This window comes from Oryctolagus cuniculus, chromosome X, assembly GCF_051225735.1.
Source record: "Oryctolagus cuniculus isolate XC-2025 breed Fujian yellow rabbit chromosome X, ASM5122573v1, whole genome shotgun sequence".
Classification (NCBI taxonomy): domain Eukaryota; kingdom Metazoa; phylum Chordata; class Mammalia; order Lagomorpha; family Leporidae; genus Oryctolagus; species Oryctolagus cuniculus.
In genome coordinates, this window is record NC_142888.1 from 72,198,379 (window position 1) to 72,207,008 (window position 8,630).

Here is an 8,630-nt window from a genome sequence, read left to right on the forward strand (position 1 = left end):
GCTGTGCCACAGCGCCGGCCCTGGTAGGAACCTCTTATCCAATGATATACTTTTTTATGACCTGAATTGTGTTCTCCTCCTCATTCATATGTGGAGGCTCTAACTCAAAATGTGATTATACGGCCGGCGCCGCAGCTCACTAGGCTAATCCTCCGCCTAGCGGCGCCGGCACACCGGGTTCTAGTCGCGGTCGGGGCGCCGGATTCTGTCCCGGTTGCCCCTCTTCCAGGCCAGCTCTCTGCTGTGGCCAGGGAGTGCAGTGGAGGATGGCCCAGGTGCTTGGGCCCTGTACCCACATGGGAGACCAGGAAAAGCACCTGGCTCCTGGCTCCTGCCATCGGATCAGCGCGGTGCGCCGGCCGCAGCGCGCCGGCCGCGGCGGCCATTGGAGGGTGAACCAACGGCAAAGGAAGACCTTTCTCTCTGTCTCTCTCACTGTCCACTCTGCCTGTCAAAAAAAAATGTGATTATACTTGGAGATTAAGACCTTTAGAGAAGTAATTAGGATTAAATGAGGCTGTTAAGTTTAAGACCCTAATCTGATCGGCTTGGTGTCCTTATAAGAAGAGAAAGAGATATCAGTGAGGAGGTGGCCATCTACAAGCCAGGAAGAGACCTCACCAGAAACCAATCATGGTACCTTGAACTTGGCTTCTAGCCTCCAGAACTGTGAGGAGAAAAAGTTTATTGTATAAGCTACCACATCTGTGGTATTTTGTTATGGCATCCTGAGCAGACTAATGCAACCTTATCCTATTTCACCAGTTTTTTTAAATGATTTATTTGTTTGTTTGAAAGGCAGAATAAGAGAGAGAGAGAGAGAGAGAGAGAGAGAGAGAGAGAGAATATCCCATCCACTGGTTCATGCCAGCCTCTATTTCACCAGTTTTTATATGCAGAAATTTGTTGTTTTTATTATATAGTCCTGTATTAGTTTTCTCAGACTGCCATAAACAAAATACCACAAACTTGGTGGCCTAAACACAACAGAAGTTTATTTGTTACAATTTTAAGATCATGGTGTCAGTAGGGTTGATATCATTCTGTTTTTATTTCTTAAAAAATGATTTTTATTTATTTATTTCTTGAAAGACAGAGAGAGAGGGAAGTAGAGAGAGAGAGAAAGAGAGAGAGACACTGATGATATTCCATGTCCCGGTTCACTTTCCAAATGGCCACAACAGCTAGTTCTGGGCTAGGCTGAAGCCCAAAGCCAGGAGCTTGGAACTGCATCCTGGTCTCCCCACATGGGTGGCAGGGGCCCAAGCACTTGGGCCAACTTCCACTGCTTTCCCAGGCCATTAGCAGGGAACTGGATCAGAAGCAAAGCAGCTGACACTCAAACTGGTGAACCCATATAGGATGCCGGAATTACAAGTGGCTGCTTAACCTGCTGCGCTGTAGCACTGACTCTGGTTGACTTTATTCTGAGGTCTCTCTCCTTGGGTTGCAGGTGGCTGCCTTCCTGCTCTCTCTTGATGTGGTCTTCCTTCCTTATATTTGTACCTTTGATGTCTCTCGGTGTGTCCTAATCTCTTCTCCTTATAAGGGCACCATTCAGATTGGATTAGGGCCTCTTCTAACAGTGTCATTTTAACCTCTTCACTTCTTTAATGGCTTATCTCCAAAAATAGCCATATTCTAAGGTACTGGGGGGGTTAGGGCTTCAATGTATGAATGTTGGGGGGAACACAATTCAGTCCATAAAAAGCTCTATGACATTTTATAATATGTACATAGTTGTTACCCAACACCATAACTAGAATAAAGAACTGTACCAACAGCACGAAGAAATTCTCTTGTGCTACCATTTTATAGTTAGACCCTTCCCCACCTGTAATCCCCGACATTACCAATCTGTTTCCATCACTGTAAATTTGTCACCCTAAAAATGTTATTCATGTTCAGTCATGTGCCATTTTGAGGCTGACTTTTCCCCCTTACTCAGTATAATTCCCTTGATATCCACTGAACTTGTTGCATGTGTTAATAGTCTCTTCCTTTTTTTCTGCTAGGTACTATTCCATGGCGTAGATGTACCATAGTTTGTTTATTCACTCCCCTATTGAAGAATACTTGGTTTGCTTATGGTTATGGGCTATTACAAATAAGCTTTCAATGAATATGTGTCTCTAGAATAAATAACCAGAAGTGAGATTGCACAGTCAAATGGTAGTTACATGTTTAGTATGAGAAACTGCTAATCAGTTCTCCAGAGTGGTTGCCTGATTTTATATGCCCCAAATTATGTATGAGGAGAGTTCAAGAAGTTCATGGAAAATTCATACCATTTAATTCCATTTTCTATGAACCTTTTGAAGTACCTTTGCGTGAAGGTTCTAGTTTTTCCATATTTTTGCTAATATTTGGTGTTGTCACTAATTTTATCTTATGTACTCTAATAGGTGTTAAGTGATATCTCATTGTGATTTTAATTTGCATTTCCCTATTGACTTCTAAAAATATTGTTTATTTATTTGAAAGGCAGAGCTACAGAGAGAGGGAGAGATCTTCAGTCTGCTATTTTACTCCCCAATTGGCCACAATGGCAGGGGCTGGGCTGGGCTGAAGCCAGAAGCCAGGAGCTTCTTCTAGGTCTCCAATGTGGGTGCAGGGGTGCAAGTACTTGGGCCATCTTCTGCTACTTTGCCAGGTACATTAGCAGGGTGGTAGACAAAAAGTAGAACAGCAGGGTCTGAAACTTGTGCCTATATGCATGGCCAGCATCACAGGCAGCTGCTTGATCTGCTACACCACAAGGCCGCCAGCCCCCAACTAATGATGTTTATAAAGAGTGCATTTGTGATCTGTGCTTATCTGCTAATTGAGTTATTGTGATTTAATTTTTTACTGTTGAGTTTTTGTAAGTCTAGGTCTAAAAATATTTATTTATTTGAAAGGCAGAGTAGGAGAGAGAGAGAGGGAGAGAAAGAGAGAGAGAGAGAGAGATATCTTCCACCCTCTGGTTTATTCCCCAGATGGTCATAATAGCCAGGACTGGGTCAGGCTGGAACAAGGAGCCAGGAACCATGAGCTCCATTCTGGTCTTCCACATGGGTGGCAGGGGCCCAAGCACTTGGGCCATCTTCCACTGTCTTCCCAGTGTATTAGCAGTGAGCTGGATTGGAAACAGAGCAGCTGGGACTCAAGCCAGCATTCTGATATGGGATGCCAGCATTGCAAGTGATGGCTTAACCTGCTGTACCACAATGCCAGTCCCTTCACTTTTGAGTTTGTAACGTTTCTTATGTATTCTAGCTGCAAATCCTTTGTAAGATATGCAGTTTGAAAATGTGGCTTGCCTTTTCATCTTCTCAACAGGCTCTTCCACAGAATGAAGATTTTACATTTTGACAAAGTGCAGTTTCATCCATATTTTTCATGGCTCATGATTTTGATGTCATTTCTTTGTTTAAATTTTATTTAAGTTATACAAGTTTCATGTATTTGCTTTTAATGTCATGTCTAATAACTTTCAGCAAGCTCTAGGTCCTATTTTTTCTTACATTATATTCCAAAAATTTTATTGTTTCATGTTTTATGTATGTGATGCATTTTGAGTTGATTTTTCTAAGAGGGGTAAAGTTGAGGTTGAGGTTAAATTTTTCCCCAAGAATACTGCTTTCTCACAATGTCCATTCTAAAAAAAATCTGAGCATTTTTCATGAAGGATTACTATGGCATCTATGGTCCTGTTGGATCAGGGCCCACCTCACCAGTGCATCTTTTCTCCCTTGATTTTCTACCATAAACATCAAATTATGTTGCCTATGAGTGTGATTGCTGGAGTCAGATCACTTGCATTCAATTCCTGGTGTTGTTTGAAGGTGACTCAATTTTCTCATTTGTCAAATGGGGATATTTGTATGGTTGTTTTAGAGATAAAAATTGGGTTAATTAACATAACCAGCACTGGACCTACAAATAGTGCTAAAAAAATTATAGCTCTAGGGTCAGTGTTCAGTGTAGCCATTAAGACCCTCCCAACTTAGGACACCAGCATCCCATATTGGAGTGCCAGAGTTCAAATACCAACTCCACTTCGGATTCCAGCTTCTTTAAAATACTCACTCTGGGAGGCAGCATGTGATGGCTCAAGCAGTAGTTGGGTTCCTGTTACCCATGTTGGAGACCTAGATTGAGTTTCAAGCTCCTGGATTTGCTCTGGTGTAGTCCTGCCTATTGAGGGCATTTGGAGGAGCGAACCAACAGATGGGAGATCTCTCTCCTTGCCAAATAAACAAATAAATAAATACATTTATAAAACCAAATGCTGGGCCTGGCACTGTGGTATAGTGGGTAAAGCCACTGTCTGTGGTGCTGATACCCCATATAGGCACCGGTTCAAGTCCTAGCTGCTCCACTTACAATCCAGCTTTCTGCTATGGCCTGGGAAACCAGCGGGAGATAGTTCAGGTACTTGGAACCCTACATTCATGTGGGAGACCAAGAAGAAGCTCCTGGCTCCTGGCTTTGGATTGGACCAGCTCTGGCCATTGCAGCTATTTGGGGAGTGAACCAGTGGATAGATAGAAGATCTCTCTCTCTCTTTCTCTCTCTCTGTACCTCTCTGTAACTCTGCCTTTCAAATAAATAAATAAATCTTTAAAAAAATCCCCCCCAAATGCTAGTTTTACCATTTTTGCACAAAGTGCTTGCTCCAGACAATATTTTTCCATATGCTGGCCTCAAATCATTTTTCTTCTTTTTCTTTGATTCTGTCCTAATCTTTACCTATCAAATTCTTACTTTTTTAAAGATTTATTTATTTATTAGAGCCAGAGTTACGGGGGGGGGGAGAGAGAGAGAGAGATATCTTCCATCATTTGGTTCACTTCCCAGGATGCTGTATTGGCTGGGGCTGGGCCACGCTGGAGCTAGGAGCCAGGAGCTTCTTCTAGGTCTCCCACATAAGTGGCAGGGGTCCAAGTGCTTGGGCCTTTTTTCCGTTGCTTTTCCAGGCACATTAGCAGGGAGCTGGATCAGAAGTGAAGCAACTGGGCCTCCAACCAGTGCCCATATAAGATGCTGGTGTTGCAAGCAGCCGCTTTACCCACTTCGCCACAAAGTTGGCCCCATCATACTTTTTTTTTTTTTTTTTTTTTTGTAGTTGCCTCTGGGTCTGGTGTAGCAGTCAGCATTGATTGGAAAGAGGAGATTTCTGGGATGAAAGTAAGGTTATAAATATTTTTAAAATAAATATTTTGGGGCCATGGCTGTGGCATAGTAGGCTAAGCCTCCGCCTGTGGTGCCAGCATCCCACATGGGCACTGGTTCGAGTCCCAGCTGCTCCTCTTCTGATCCAACTCTCTGCTATGGCTCGGGAAAGCAGTAGAAGATGGCTCAAATGCTTGGGCCCCCGCACCAGTGTGGAAGACCCAGAGGAAGCTGCTTGCTTCTGGCTCTGGATTGGCTCAGCTCTGGCTGTTGTGGCTGTTTGGGGAGTAAACCAGTGGGTAGAAGACATTTCTCTCTGTAACTCTACCTCTCAAATAAATTTTTAAAATAAGTATTTAATTTATTTATTTGAAAAAAAAAAAACAGCAGAGGCAGAGCAACACGCACACACACACACAGAAAGAGAGAGAGAAAGAGAAAGAGAGAGAGAGAGAGATCTTTCATCTGTTGGTTCCCTCCCCAAATGGTCTGGTCTGGGCCAGGCTGAAGCCAGGAGCCAGAAACTTCATCTTAGTCTCCTATATGGGTGGCAATGGCCCAAGTACTTGAGCCATCTTTTGCTGCCTTTCCAGGCACATTAGCAGGAAGGTGGATTTGAAGTGGAGTAACTAGGATTCAGATCAATACTCTCATAAGACATGCCAGCATTATAAGCAGCAGCTTAACTGCTGTTCCACAATGCTGGCTCCAAGGCTATGTATCTTGACAGGAGTTTGGGTTATCTGGTATACATTTGCCAGATCTAAGCAAATTGTACCTTTAAATATATGTATATTTACCCTGGAAAAAACTGTAAATATATACTTTACTCTAGTTAATGACATAAATGTTGAAGTGTTTAGTGATGAAATGTACTGAGGTCTGCTACTTATTTTGAAATGCAACAAAAAATAAGGTAGCTTAGTCAATGCATAGAGGGATAGCTAGATGGATAGAGAAAGTATAGTAGAATTTAGGTGGTGGTATATGGGAAAAATTCTTTTACTATATGAGGGGGGTCATATAGTTAATGAAAAGTTAATGGGATATTAAAGTTGAAAGCTAAAGTTGATGGAAAATGGAATGAAAGGATAATATGCATTTCTATGCACTTTTGAGGCCCTCTCAGTGCAGGGTCAATTTCATGGGTGTGTGACCTGTGTAAACATACAGGGCCCCATATACAGAAGAACCAAGTGCTTGGTTTAATGCTCTACTGCCACTCTTTTGGAATTCTTAACAATTTTGCCTTTGAACTTATGTTCAATGTCCAGTGGGATAATGGATCATGAACATGAGTAGCATAGATACACATATTATGTGTCTATTAGTTCTTTGCCACCCCTTGTATGTATAGTTTTTGTGATGCTCCATGAAAACAGAATTCAAGTGGACCCATAAAGTGTGGAAGTTCAGCAATACTCAATTGGAGGACAAGGTAAATGAGTTATGTGTATGACTAAGCAGGGGTACTGGCAATCCCAAGACACTACACTTTCTATATAAACTACAACTTGCTTTGCATGCAAAAGAAGAAGGCATTGGTATTCTAAGAAACACGAACAACAAGGAAACCCTATTATTCTTTTCCTTACTCATGCTATTTCCCTGTAATTGTTAACCAATATCAGTTACATGATGGTACAGAAATAAAGGGAAAAATAAGGCAACCCATAGTCCTTTTCATTTCAGTCATTTTTACTCATCTGTAAACCAAAGGTAGAGATGGTTGGCGGAATGTATGCATATCAAAAAGGAATGTGCATGTATCAAATAGGAAACAATTGAGGTAATTTTATGCAACAATCCCTCAATTCTGGTAAACACAAATACATATGCATGTATGAGTTGCAAAGTATGAATTGTGTCATTTTGGTGATTCTGCCTATTAGTTAAATGCTCTTAGATTTGATTTTAAAACTTACATTGCACACTATAAAGTTGAATAGTAAAAAATCCTGCTAAGAATTTAAATTTTAAATTATTTTTAACTTAGAATAACAACATTAAACAGCAAATAGAAAATATGAGAGAGAGAGAGAGAGAGAGAGAGAGAGAGAGAGAGAAGTAGGAGTACATGAATGCACAGAAGAATGAAAACTCCTCTTATCTTAGTAGTTCTAGCAGTACTTTCCCCCTGCTTGCTTTATGTATCTATGTATCTCTCTGTCTGAATGGCAGTGTTAGAGAGAGAGAGAGAGAGAGAGAGATATCTTCCATCACTGATTCACTCCCCAAATGGCCACAACAGCCAGGTCTGGACTGAGCCAAAGCCAGGAGCCAGGATCTTCTTCTGGGTCTCCCATGGGGGTGCAAAGGCCCAAGCACTTGGGCCATCCTCTACTGCTTTCCCAGGCGCATTAGCAGGGAGTTGGATTGGAAGTGGAGCAGCTGGGCCTTGAATCGGCGTTCATATGGGATGCTGGCACTGCAGACATGGTTTAACCTGCTGAGCCACAGCACTGGCAGCACTCCTGCTTTTTGGATAAGGACTCTCTCATTTTCATTTTTTTGCTGTACACCACAAATTATGTAGATAACCCTGTCTATATGTTAGAAGTTTTTGAAAATACAATTTTGTAGAAAATCCTAACTATTCTTTACATCCTATCACAAACCCCCTGTGAAGTTTTGTCTTGACATGTCATATCAAACCATAGTAATTGAAAATAATTAGTAGATACAAAATAATATTGTATGTATTTATGGGGGTACACTATTATATCCCAATGCATGTATACAAAATATATGAGATGCTTTGTGAAATTGTATGTCATCCGTGCACAGAAACCATGCTTATCTCTGTATCATTCTACTTTTAGTATATGTGCTCCAAAGTGAGCATGAAAACACAGTAATTTTTGAGTTCTTTGAGAAAGGTCAACTCTGTTATTACCTGCCTGTGCAACCTTGAGAATACTTTTTCCTTCTCTTGGTTTGTGTATTGTACAATAAGAGGTTGTACTAGATGGTCCTTTCTAAAGATTCTTCAAGTCAGGAGACTGTGATTCTCTTATTTATATAATTTAAAGGCCTTTTCCATGTACAACTGGGTGGTGTTTGGGAATGTGTGTAAGTCATGACCTCTTAATGGTTGTGGGTTTTTGGACAGTCAGCTACCCATCTTTTATATTTCTATTTTCCATGATACTTTGTATGTAGTAAGCACACATTTACGGTTGTCTGGATAAATGAACAAGTAAGTGAGTGAGGTGAGCATTATTTGCATTTCACCTTACACTTGCTTCAGAATCAACCATTCATTCCTCTTATCATAGGAAGGTTTGGGGCCAAGCCTATGCAGTACGAAGTCTGAACACATCAGAAGGGGCACTCATGCTGTCCCGGGACATCAGCCAGCCTCTTGGGACTACTCTCCTCCCCTTTGCAGAAAGGGTTACCCTCCATATCTCACCATCCTGTCTTTCTTGAATTTGTATCTCATACTCAGGGGGAGATAGTCATGCAGTCAT

The 8,630-nt window shown here is 41.5% G+C and overlaps 1 non-coding gene across 1 annotated transcript; it reads right to left on the reverse strand.

Annotated features, from left to right (window-relative positions):
* Positions 1-7,899: 7,899 nt before the first annotated feature.
* On the reverse strand, positions 7,900-8,002 carry LOC127485025 (U6 spliceosomal RNA). Its single transcript, XR_007912229.1, has one exon. It is a non-coding gene; the product is annotated as a U6 spliceosomal RNA (small nuclear RNA).
* Between the last annotated feature and the right edge of the window lie 628 nt (positions 8,003-8,630).